Below are 14,406 nucleotides of genomic sequence, written 5' to 3' on the forward strand. Positions count from 1 at the left end.
TCAAGAATTATTATTTTTTCTTTTTTTACTTAACAATCCTTTTTCTGATCCTCTAGATCACACAAAGTGCAAGAGGAGAGCATACTCAAGAATTATTAACTTTTTTTTTCAGATGTAAGAAATAAGGTCTCCTAATTACACTTCCCCGGCAACGGCGCCAAAATGTCTAGTCAATTTAATGTCTTAAATTGCTCTACATAAATTATCAATCCGGGTATCGTAAACTGATGAAGTGTGGTGCACTATATGTGCTTAGTTAACCTTTCTCTTACTTCGTTGTTTTATAGTTTATGTTGTTTTTGGGGTTTTGTTCTTGTTGGTTTTCTAAAGTGTTTAATGCAAATGGAAATCCTATTGTAAGGTTTTAAGAATACTTTTAAAGGACAAGTATGGATAAAGATTTCAAGACAAGGCCTTATGTCCCTAAATGGTAACTTCCAAAACTTAGCACTTCAAAAGAACTTAAAACATGTTATTGATGGAGTTAGTATTTAAACAAGAGTGTAAATATACAACTAGTTCAATCAAAATAAAATGCAATAATCAAATAATGAGAGAATGACTATGAGACCCAGTATCCTTGCTGCTTCAGCAAAAGGACAAGATGATTCTATCACGTCATTAGTTCATTAAAAGACTATGTGCATCACTAATCTACAATCAACTTGAAAGCAATTTATGTACAACTAATATACATGGTGAAATAAAATGCAAAAATAAAATGACAACTATACAAGGCAGGGGCCCTCTACCACCTATGAAATCAAATGCTTAAAGGAAAATAAAGACATCAAATAAAGGACTAATGACATCGGCCCAGTATCTCTGCTGCTGATTTAAAATGAAAATGAAATCTATATTAAATTCAATTAAAAGTGAGAACAACTATCTCACACTATTTTAACTCTTCAACTTAATCTAAGCAATGTGAAATCTAAGTGACACTACATAAAGGAGACAAATCACACTACTTTAACCTTTTCTTAACCTTTTTGCCTTTCAGCTAGATTTATCATGTGAGAACAGTTATGAACAAGTCAGCAATGTGAGTCTTAAAGCAAACTAAACCAAGCTGTACTAAGTGATATTTTGGCTCCAATAAAGTTATTTGATTATGGAAAAAGAACCATCAATAGATGAACAACTTGATATCTAAGAGCAGAAAGTAAAGTGCAAGTTAAAGAAATGATACTAATGAAAATCAAACTGCAGAAAAATAAAGGTCAGCAACATAGACAAGATGATCACACATGCCACTAGTTATGAAATCAAAGCAAAATTGAACACACTTGCATGAATTAAAATTGCATGAATGAAAAATCTAATCTACCTTACATTCTACAAAGCAATATTTACAAAATGAAATCTACTCTACCTTACATCCTAATATGCTCCATGACATCTACTTCACATCTCCTTCCATGTTGAGAACATCAAAGCTTTATTCAATTTCTTCAAAAGTACAAAGTACAACAAAGTTCTCCAAATCTTTCAAAAGCCATCGAGGAAGAACTACAACTTAAGAACTAGGGACTAAAAAGACTAACTATTGAAGGAGAGAGATCTCCTATTTATACAAAAAGATGAGAGCCATCTCATTAATGAGAATCCATGAATCTCTCCCTCTACCTCTAGAGTCCTAATCAAAATAGGAACTGATAAGACACATGTCTTTCTAGAGTTACAATACAATTAGGAGATGTGACACATATCCTCATGATCCCATGATTCTTTCCAACCAAATTCGAATTTGGCCTTAGAGTGCCACATAAGGGTCTTCTAGAAGCCTCCTTTCAACCTACACATGTCAACAATCTCAACCCATTTGTTAGGTATAAGCATATGCACATTATTTTCTAATGTTTAACCACAAATTCACTTAAAAGGCTTAGAAATAATAAAGATTGGAAAAACATAAAGGTGGCCCAATGATAATGAAAGTGGGATGAATGTGGTGACATAGTAGTGAAATGGAGGTGAAATGGAGGTGATATAATGGACATAATAGTGAAAGTGTAATGGAAATGAATGACATTTTCAAGACTCAACAGTACGTGCTCAAATGGCTCACTGAAGAGCTTCCTCAACCAACTGGCTTCATAATAAGCCATACTTGCTCCTATATACATCCAACCTCAATAGTGCTTCTAGAGCAACCAAATCAAGAGATACAACACTAAATGTGCTTTTCCATCCATCACATTGCCAACCGAGCCAGTATCAGAATATCCAATATATGAGGCTTTATCCATAGATCGACTCAGAGTCTTCATAGCAAGGCATATGACTGATATGGTGTTTATCAAGAATACCAGGGATCCCACAAGATATACATAAGAAAACTTGCAGCGTTTCCAACTCATCAGACCTTTAAGTGCAGGAAATAGTGCAACATGGCTAGGTCTTTCATCTTGACTTTAAAGGTCAACTCCCTCTTACATTGATAAATGAGAGGGTCATCAATCAAACATCATCAATAGTTGCATCTTTACAATCAACATGGCTTGTCCATAACTCCCTCTGAATATAGGGAAAGTGACAATGCCAAAGCATAATCACCGAGCCATCTGTAACCTGACCCTTTTCCTTAGGTCCATGTGACAAAGTCATCAACCATAATTTGCTTCCATGGCTTGTCTTTGTCAACAAACATCAAGTAGGAAGAGTCATCGGGATATACTACCGGGTGTTCTGAAGCCTTGCTTGATGAGCTTCTTATGAGAGAGACTTTCCATAAGGCACCTGCAACAACAAACTTCTAAGAAGCTTACCTCAGAACAGAAAGAAAGCTTTGTAGAATCATCATGGTCCTTCTTCAACCAAAATGAAGAAATAGCTGCATTATCCTCCTTTGCTAGATGACGATGACCAATGAATTAAATTACCCAGTCCATGATATCCAGGCATCCATATTCATAAGTCTGTCTTTCATAAGATCTTGGGTTAATGCATCAAGGAGCTCAATAACATAATCAGGATGTCAAGATCAGGGTCCTCATAGTTCCATCTGCTTATCATGCTTTTCAAGACATAGGATTTGATATGTTTTCATGCTGATAAGGGTTGTTATAAGGAATATCTCCAAAAGTGCCATGCACTTTTTCTCCTAGCTGCTAGACTTCCAAGGATACTCAAGGGTACCAATATAAAGGTGCTGCATAAACTTCCATTCCTCCAGCTGCTAGATAAAGATGTAAATGTTTGCTTCCATACACCATCATTGCTCCTTCGATTATTGCTACAATTCACTACATCAAATACCACCATCATTGCTTTAAATGATTATTGTCATTGCTCCTCCATTCCTCCTGCACTTCTCTATTTAAAAACATTTTGCTGATTGCTTAACTCATCAAGTTCTTATAGACATTAAAGTCAAAGATACTGTCTTATTGATTATTGTCATGAACACTCCCAGTGGAGCCTCTAGCATCTCTAAACTTAAAGGCTCTGGTCTAGAATTATATATTAATCAAAATCATCTGAAACAACTTGCCTACTATTCTCTGTTCTGTATGCATTAATGATAATTACACCTCAAGTGTAATGATCCTTTTTGTACTTGAAGCATCTTGCTATCAACAGTACATCACAAGGATTAGGCTGGTTGATGCTTTTATGGATCCCTTCAGGTTGATGGCCTTGATCTACAAACCACTCATTCAATACCATGCCAGCAAACTCTAGAAGATCTCTGTGCTAGCGAAACAATGTGATCTTCAGAACTTCCTTACTGCAGGTATTCTTCAGTTAGACCCACAGGTGGACTATCATGAAAACTTTAGGATTACTGTCATACAAATGGTTACTATCACAATGGTGATGTGTCAAATTGATAGTCTTAAGCAATTGCTGTAGGGCAATGATGAATTTTCTCTTCCCTTACTACTGTGAAAGGATGCTTGACCTATTGTAGTAACACTGCAAATATTGATGAAGTCCTTTCAGCTATAATATTGCAACTATCCTTTAAGTCTCTTTACTGTAAAGGCCATATCAGGGATACATATACAGTCATTGAGATGAGCCTTCAATTTTTCCTTCTACCAAAAGTGCACTATAGCTTTCTTTAGGAATTGTTTATTCAAGTTTCAAGAGAATGACTTCAACATGTCTCTTACTTTTCTATAGGCAGATAATCACTTTCCACGATGATTCTCAATAAAAAATTCTACAATGAAGGCCAAGCTTGGAGAATGCCTTTCAGTGGCCTGAACCTTCAAGCTCTTTTTCGAATCGGTGCCCTAAACTCTTTGCTACCCAGACAATATAGAAGAATTGTCACAGATCCTTCACAACTGCATTGAACCTACAAGACCTATAAAATATTCTCAGATCCAAACCCACAGAGATTAGACACAAACTTCGTTCTTCACCTTGCAGAATAGTTTCCCATAAACAAGAGAATTATGCTATGTCTTAGGTCTTTAGGTCTGCAAAAAAAAACTTTGGTGTTCTGCAATTGATGCCCTAATTGGGGCTTGTCAATGAGACTTCTTTCTTATACCTCAAGGATGACCATATCCCAATTGGACTGCTTGATATTTTTCAGTCTAGGATATACAAGAGGATGTCCTCAAAATACTTCGGTTCTTTACCAGCAAGAGAAAGGAATACACCTCAGCAAAATACAGGTCTGCAAAATATACAACTCCTTGGTCTAGAAGAAAAACAAAAGAAAACTTTTTTTGTTGTGCATTAGCATCCCAGGACCACAAATATAATCGAATTCTTTGTCTTGGACCATTCACTTTGATCAAAATTCTCTGAAATAATGCACTTGGATCTTGACTTGAAATAGGAACTTGGTTCTAGGTATGCTACTATGAAACTGACCTTCTTTTCAGCCCTCTCTAAAACTCTGACAAACCATAGATCTGCAACCTCAACTGTGGCTATTTCCATACATATTCTTCAAGAGAAAGGAGCTCTAAATCAGACCTTGTGGAGACTTGGTCTGGTACAAGGTTTCTTTGATTTCTGATTCAAAACAACGAATTCATCCTTCTTTCTGCTGTTGATCAACAAACTTCACTTAGTGATGCTTTCTCTTTCACTCTTGTTTGGGCTTGTCCTCACCTGAGCTCTGATACCATGTTGAGTTTAGGATGACATGTTCTTGCTTAAGATAGATACTTCAAATTCTATATTAGCCCATTTGTTAGTCCATTTCACTTTCATTAGCATTGAATCATTATTACATTGATAGCAACTTAAGAAAGAACATATGATTGAATCAGAAGACAAGCCAAGACAAGAGAACACAATAATTGGCACAAGCTAGGGAAAAACCCCAAGATGGGGAAAACCCTTGATCAAATATTCTTATTATCAATATCAAATGTTCAGCAGAGAAAGAGAGAAAGAGAGTACAATCAATGTCAAGGTTGACTTGTCAATATGATGACTAGAACCACTGACCATGTGCCAAATATACAACCCAGACAAGTTTGCAATTCTGTTTTCAAATAATAGCAGACAAGTTCTGCCCTAACCAGTAGATAATAGTATTCAAAGCTGCAACTCAATAGGTTCCAACTTCCAAAATGAGCTCGGTCCTGGTTTGCTTCAAGCGGCTTCCTTTGCTGATTATAAAGAGGCCAAGACAGTCCCAAATTGAGCAGTGAAGCCTGGTCAAAGAGTTGACGAGTTCTGAGGTTGAAGATCTGCAGTTAGGGCTTGTAGATTAGCCCAGATCTTGAGACACTTGCTGCGGTCCTTCCTTAGGCAAACCTGATCTAAGGTTCTGTGCTACAAACAACCTCCATCAAGGTTTCATGTCTACTTGTACTGCGGCCTGTTCTGCTCCTTAGAACAGCCTTTCGGCCCCCTGTCCAAGACTCACAAATCCTGCGGCCCTCCTGAAATGATTACAAGAAGATGCATCCTTCAATAGAGGAGAAATCTCACCAAAATTCTCTGCCCTGACCTACGGCTGCCATACTGCTTCAAGATCGAACCTATGGAAGGAAGAACACACCGAAAACATACCCAATACTTGTCCTCCTAGCTCCTTCAAGCTGCGGCTACCTCAGAGATATATTAGAGCCCTTGAGTTGTGTCAAATGAGGTTGAAAGGCACCTCTTTATATACAATTCAATGGGGTTGAAGAGACGTGACTTTTGGGCTTATTGAGCCGACATATAGGTGAGGCCGACCTTGATGATTTTATATGATAGAAACATAAATTCAAAAACACACTTTTCCTTAACCAAATTCGATGAACTTTAGGTTGATTTTGGTCCTCTCGGAAAGATGAATTCAATGCCATAATTATCTTCTTCAAGAGACCTGCCCAATGTGGAATTTGGCCCCAGTCTCCAATGTTAACAAAATTTCAACAGTTAAATTTGTGAAGAAGATGACCATTACTTTGGCTCCATGCAACATCAGTTGCAAGCAGATGAAGCCCTTCCATGATTCAAATCAATCCCCGAGATTCAATTAGAATACCCTTTATTACATGTTCACATCCTACATGTTTAGCGAAACAGGCAAGTCTGTATTTGTCTAGTCTTTCTTTACTAGGCGTATATTTCAGTCAGCATGGCTAACATGCACACCATGTACTCGATTACATCCTGAAATTCAATGGCATTAAATCTGCACAAATAAAACAAATTGAAAGACCTTGAACTTCTAACAACCACAATTTTGTTATATGGTGTACCTTCAAGGTCCACAACCACTCATTTCATCAGGACTGGCAAGTCCCATACAATGGGAAAGCAAGCAGAAGTTGAAACTTTTATTTAATTAATCCATATAGGTCAACTGATGGAGGGTCACTAACAATGAGAGCCAAGGCATATATGCTTTCTTGTATATCTTAGCAAGGGGTCATAACTTTATAACTCTTTGTGAAGATTAATTATTGTAACCAACACTATTACTAATATAACTACCACTACTTTTATCTGAGTTTTTAGTTGGGACTGTGAAGATGTTTTAATCTAACTTGTTTCGAGTTAACATTTCACTCATCATCAAAGAAGTGAACTCTTCAAGCAAAATGTGTCAGATTAAATATTTTTACACAGTTCATACCAAAACTCAATAGTGTTAACCTGAGAAAGCCTCCACTTGACTTCTACTTGATTATTACCAAGGTACATCAACTATAACATGGCAGATCAAAACCATTTCTGGAGCATCTCTCATAATCTTTTGCATTATTCTAGCACTTAACATCTGCTTGTTGAATGATTTGTTTGTGTGGATGCATGTTAGGATCTTTTGCAGGATGTTATTGTTATCACTATGGAAGTTCTTCAAAAATGAAATGCTTTTAGAATTGAGATTCCTTTGGTACTTCCAATTCTGGAATGGTGGCATTTGACACTTATACATCTTCTTTAAAATATCTTGGGCATGGAGCTTCAAATAGCTTATTGTCAAATCTCTACTTGACCTCAAGGAAGAAATTTTAGTACCATATAACTTGTTTTTTGCATGATAACAAGCATCCTAACAAACTTTGCTTTCTCTAGAACTTATAAACTGTCTAGACACAAGCACCTTTTCAGGTTTGGCAATGAAGCAGGTGTGATGCCCCAGAGTTTCAATTTATCATTGTTAGAATGATACCCACAGACAATCAAAAAATACATTTATATCATAATGAATAACCAATTTTCTACCAATACCCTATCCATTCCCATCGTGAAAGGAAGGTTCCACTTCCAAACCAAACAATAGCATTCCATCCTCAGTCCACACTGGCACTAAAATCAACTTTTATAACATACAGGTCCATTGTATTCAATGACCAGATACATTCTCACACTAAAAAATAAAAACTTGAAGAAAAGTGACAATCTGAAATCAAAACTTCAGTAAGTTAGATGCTTTATTACATTTTATGAGAAGAAAAGTGACAATCTGAAATCAAAACTTCAGTAAGTTAGATGCTTTATTACATTTTATGAAAATAATTCTTTGTAGTTACCCATTTTGTTTGGGATACAAATTCTTTAAATGGTGTTTCATGTAATTTATTTGAATTTTGTTGGATTGTGATCAAAGAAATTTATAATTTGTACCTTGGTTTTACAGTTTTTGGGATTCCTCTATAGAGATTTACGACAAAGCTTGGTGGACCTCGATGCTCTTTTCAACATCTTAAGGTAATTTTCTTTGCTAAACCCTAGGATACACGTTGATTTTTAGTTTTGCAAGACTTCATAAATGCCATTAGCTTTATGTGTGACCTAATTAGTTATATTTTTTGCATGTGCATGTTGGAGTGTACATCTAAACCAATTTAATCATTTTACTTAAAAATTTGTTCAGAATATTAACAAACCATAGTATGACACTTATAATCAATTATGAAAAAATTCCAAGAAAACATAAATAATTATATAACATATCACTAAAAAGAGATAACAAGCATTTATGGAAGCCAAATCTGCACAATGTTTATTAGCTTTTCATTGGCATTGAGAATGTAAAGTCTATTTCTATGATTATTGAGAAGTAGGGAACTTTTATAAGTGAATATTTATTCACCTAGTGGATGAGTAACCCTCATGGTCTATAACTTTTACCATCTTTGCCCTATTAAGATCTTTCAACAAAGCACACTTCAAGGGCCCCTACAAGCAAAATGTCCTAGGATTTTTAGGTCAATTTCACATGATTTTCTTGAGGGAAGTAGAGCCAAGTTTATGATATATTTTTTGGGATTTTTATGGTTCAAACAGACTCTGATATCGAGTAAAATTTTCTGGTAAATTCTAGATTGCAGAATGAAACAAAATGGGGTAAAAGAGAGAAGAATTTTGGATTTTTTTTTTTTTTATTAACAAGGGAAGAAGACTAGTGCCTTGATCTGTTATGGGCACATTATAGCAAAATCTAGCCCCTATTCTAGTCAGCATATCATTTTGAAAATTTTAATAGATTTTGCAAGAATTCTTGTGTGGGGAAAATTAGGCATCAAGTCTTCCTATAGGATTGACTGTATCTACCATAGGATTCACACAGAGGAAATGCCATTGTGAAACATATAGAACCTGAAATAGTATGTTGTATGCAATTCGATTTTGTGCCTTTGAGATGCTTCACATACAGTGGGTTGGCTAATCAATCTGCAACCTGTCAATCATGTGATGCCATTCTTCTGTATGTGTTGAGTCTGTCATGTTGTACCTTTTGTTTATATCATGCCTCTTGATGAATTAGAAAAGCATTTATTGTTAGGTTGTAGGTTTTTCCAGAGAACTTACCAGTGTTTATCTTCCAGAATGGTTGATGTTTTGAATCCTCAACTGGATTCATCTTCAGGATGAACACTGGTAAATTCTCCAGGAAACCTACAACCATATATTCCATCCCATAGGAATCTTAAACCTGTCATATATTGTTAATTAATCAAAATTATTGTGTTGTTTTGTGGTTCCAGTAATCAAAGAAATTGATGTGCTATCTTTTGGGTTCCATTATTTGGATACGAGTCAAAAATATTGAATTCCAAAGAAAAGTTTATCGGTCAATGTGTTAATGCATCAGCGATGGTGATCCCATGGGGTGTTATATTCCTAATATACATGTATATTAACTTGGCAACATTGAAGTGCAAAATATTTAGCAAGAGTGCCTTTCAATATTTAGCACATTAAAAAAGTTTATGTGTTGTCTTTTGGGTTCCATTGTTGCTGACAGTATACAAGTCAAAAATATTGAACTCCCAAGAGAGCAAGAGTATATGAAAATGTTGTTCTTACATAAAATGTCTTTGAGGAAATCTAACCTTGTTGTGAAAGACACTGCCTTTAAAATGGGCTATGATGAACTCAATGGAAAATGATATGCAAAGTACAGAGTATAGAACACATCTGACCTTATTGGTTTCCTTTCGTTGTTATCAACATATAAAGCACACACATCATAATCAAGTAGAAGAAGATGGTATTAATAGCCCGAGATTTAAGAATAATGGAATTTTGCAATGAAGATAACTTGTTCTGAGCCATGACCATAGTGGCTTTCTTTGACTCAAATTCTTCCTGAGTTGACAAAACCACAGAGGAGCTCTATGCTAGGCAATTATGAGTTGGCTAAAGCTCCTCTTGGTAAGTAATGAAATCAAGCTAGTGCTAGCAAGCATTATTAGCAAGTTGTTGTACTAATACTTGCTTTATTCAAATGCTTCAACTTGAGTTTGTGTAAGAGTATCAAGGCCTTGCAACACAAGACTTTAGTCATCGAGTAATAGTTTCTATTGACCCAATTACAAAGTCACTGCATTGCCAATGTCATCTATTTTATTTTGAATATTGTCTAATTGAGATGATATAGTGCTAGCCACTTCATTGATTTGCTTTTATATCTGTGAAGTTAATTTTTGAAGGTACCCTATGTCTTGTCCTAATCTTACATAGAATTTTTGAAGATCAAACATATTAGTATCTACAATCTTCTGTATATCAAACCATTGTTCTTGAAACTTAAATTGAATGCCAATTATCTAATGGGATTGCTCAAAAAAATGGAATTGCACTAATCTATAACATTTGTCATTTTATCTTGTACAAACTTTGAATTTGATCTAGTAGTTATGATTTAGAATAAATAGAGTCTAGGGAATTATGGTTTTCATTAGAGTGCTCCAACTGAGAATCTGGCTGTTGCTCTCTTTTATCCAATTTATTCACTACCCGATGAGCGGATGACTTCAACTCATTCACAGCCCTTTATGTATCTTGCTTGACTGCATTGCTATGCAAATGATGGCACATAGCTATTGTACCATGTATGCAATAATATAATCTCTAGAACACTAATTTTCATAATCTAATACTAGCAGAATAACAACAGTAAGTAGGGAGTACTCAACCTGATATGATAATCACAGGTAGAATAGAGATGAACTCTGCTTCTTATTGGCTTGGTTCTAGAATTCTAACATACTTTAACAACAAGGTAAACAGTGTAGGAAATTATATCATCGCTTCATCAACATTAGTATATATAAACCCTCAGTTCAAGTAGAGACAAATTCAGTTAATAAACAAAACCAAGAATTTGTATTAAGTTTTATTTTGTTTCACCGTTGAGAAGATATTAATTTCATTTAATAGTTCATCTACTCCATGAGAACTCCAAAAATGGATCCATTTTATAGCAACAAGGTGACCATCAGTAACCCTCCCAACATATATAGTCCCACAAACACTATGTCCACACATTTTTTTTGTAGTAGCAAAGATTTTAGTGGCCTTCTCCAACATCTTATAACAGAATAGATCAATTTTGAATTCTTCAGAGTGCATAGATAGAAGGTTTGCAAGTTGGCTTCCTCTCTGGACTGTCTAATTCAAAAACTAGATTATTTATGTTGTCTGTGTAAATCAAGTGCAATAAGACTTGTTGCCACAAGTGTTGACGAAGCCACAAGCCCAGTCGCAACGACTATTCTCTTTGTTGCATTGTGATCTCTTCGACAGTCCTTATCATATGACTTCTCACAGCACTATATATCTATGTTGCTTCACCTTGAAACCTAAATCTAATTGGATTGATATCTTTACGGCTAATAGTACTTAACTTAAAGGACTAAGGCAAGTAGTACCTTACCCTATGGACCTTACTAAGGCTATTACTTCTTAAGGCTTTCACTCTACGGCCTTATGGAGATGGCATGGAGATGGCTGTCTATAAGGCAAAGACTAAGGCTCTTCTCTTAAGGCTGCCATGGAGCTTAGTGCATGGACAAAGGCTAGGAGATATGGCTTTCACTCTATGGCCTTATAGAAATGGGAAGACCTTACTGCACTGCTTTCACTCCACAGCTAATAGTTCTTAGTGCATGTGGATTACAGCTACTCTTCTGCTAAGTACCTACTCTAGGAACTACTACGGAGGAAAAGAAAGAACGGCAATAGAAAGGCAAGTTGATGGTCCCTACGTGTTTAATATATTATGTCGCATTGAGACGTTTTCACAAACACGCGCATCGATACGTCCTTGCATAAGAATTTGTAATCGTTGATGCACCCCACCTTTTGGGATAGGAGGACCCACGATAGCAGCTTAAGCCTTGTGAGAAAGGGTTCTTCCAAAGAGGTGCACCAAACAAAACTTCTCCATGGCGATATCATACATAAATGGACTTTTCCCTCCCGTATATACTACCTAAACCCATTTGTATACCTAATTTCATCAACTAAGCATCGTACATAACCATTCCCGATAATACGGGTTGAGCTTGAAAGGGTGAGATAGGGAATAAGAACAGCCTTTAGGTACTCACTCGACCAAAAAAAGAGTACGAAAAATCGATCACTGTCGCTCACTGTATATTGATTGACGGGTTAGCTACTGGCACGGGCATTGATGGGTACAGTCATTGCTTTATATCCCCGTTGCTTCCTGCACTTCTCTATTTCCCGACCTTACGGCTGTTTCAGTTTTGGCTAATCCGTGATGCATAACAAGAAAGTGTAACTCGCAGCTCCTCGAAGATAGAGAACTAGTCCCTATTACACCCAGACCAAGATGGTACAACTCGAGGTGTGAGTTTCATTCCGGCGGAGTTGCTCCTGATGCTTTTTGCATACTCTTACGTATCCAGTGCCTTGACAAAACTCATCTCCTTGATAGCCATCTTTAGAAGCACACCTCACATTGTCAGTTACATCTACTGCATGTTGATAGACCACATTGGGGTCATAGTGAACATCATCAAAAAGTGCCCATAACACCCAATTCCCACTTAGCCCACACTTTGCATCCAAACGGGTCAATATGGGTGTGAGTATCCAACTAATGAAACTCTGGCACTGCAACTAGGAGAAGTGAGCAAAGTCATCATCTCCATGGTGCCATATTGTCTCATTCAGAAGGGGATAGCAAAATGTCCTATCAAACATGCACTGCTCATTGCAGCTTTGCATATAAGGAATATTGCACTTCAACAAAAAATTTGGAGTGTTCTTGCAGTTAGATAACTAGAGAAAGTTGCTGACAGAAATTGCATAATTCTTCATGCCTTTGACACTGAAGCCCTTGAGGTTTTTAGGATAGGAAGATTGGAGAGGATTGATGATGATCCCATCTAATGAGAAACTTATAGTAAAGGTTGTTCACTTAAATCCTCACAGTATTGTTATAGAATTGCAATTTGAATCCATCTAGCTGACAATGCCTTGAATTGATATAGAAAGGATATGGAATTGAGGCATTCCCACAACTTTCACTGCATTTCCTTGTGCCCTGGGCTATGTTAGAAAACACTCTAATCGAGAAGACCTGAGGTAGCCATGAACCCAAAAAGGCCAGAATAACAAGATAGGAAAGGCTAATACTCATTTGTCTTGAAAGTTACCACATCATTTTAAGGCATGCTAAGACAATATATACTTCCCATAATAACAAAGCAAATACCCATGTATGTTTTGTATATCCACCTGGTTTTGAAGCCTGCTATGGGAAGATTTTTCCCTTGATACGATGGCAGTGTTCATCCTATGCTCATTACCTACTCTAAACTTCCCCTTTCAGCTTCACTAGTTCATTCGATTGCAAAGTCTACAATGGTCTGTATCAAATCAACCCAAAAGTAGGACAATCATGGCTCAAAATATATATGCATTCAATTTCTTTGTTCATACTTTTTTTCTTGGTTCTCGACAAGACAAGAGGTTGAATAATTGCTTAGACACTGTAGTAGCCTATCTTTCATAGTGTGCTTGATTAGTACTTCATTTTATGTCCACAACCATTGAGTATATGTCATATATATTTACTCAGCCTACTACATATACATACTACATATCTATCCAAATACCAAAAATGACATTTTGGACATGTGGGTTCAAACTTCTTGCATTTGGGTCATGAAGACATGACTAGTGCTTCATTGTCAAATCCCGACAGCTACTACGTATACATCCTAGTCTACAATATACACATTGGGTATATCACCAAATCCTTGAAATGAAATATTTTTGCATGCGGGTCAAGAGTCCTATATTTCAGTCACCCATTCACAATATAAAATATCAGGGAACCACCACTTTGATACGAGTGCTAGAATTCAAGTGCCACTCTAATAATATGTTTGTTTGCACCAGAACCAGGAAGTAGTTACACTAACACAGATGGAATTCAAGTCCATATCTATGCAATTAGTGCAATAAAACATTTATTTTGCATAGATTTTTACTAATCTGACATATATTGCAACACTTTGACAATAGCCATGAACCATTCCAATAACAAAAAAAATTATAGACCTGAATAAGGGGTCTTCATTTTTGTCGAAATAGAAATATTACCAATTTGGTGAAAGTTTTCTTTGAAAAAGCTGGAAGAGACTACAATGATTTTGGATCTTCATAAACATTCCTAGTGACTGTTATGTGCCAAATTGTAAATTGATAAGACGTGACAATCATATG

At 36.2% G+C, this 14,406-nt stretch overlaps 1 pseudogene; it reads right to left on the reverse strand.

The window, feature by feature from the left end:
• Window positions 1-12,486: 12,486 nt before the first annotated feature.
• On the reverse strand, window positions 12,487-13,315 carry LOC149195026 (probably inactive receptor-like protein kinase At2g46850; annotated as a pseudogene).
• Between the last annotated feature and the right edge of the window lie 1,091 nt (window positions 13,316-14,406).

The sequence above is a fragment of the Pinus tabuliformis genome, chromosome 2_2 (genome assembly GCF_031772625.1).
Source record: "Pinus tabuliformis cultivar Carrire ecotype Pingquan chromosome 2_2, CPIR1, whole genome shotgun sequence".
Classification (NCBI taxonomy): domain Eukaryota; kingdom Viridiplantae; phylum Streptophyta; class Pinopsida; order Pinales; family Pinaceae; genus Pinus; species Pinus tabuliformis.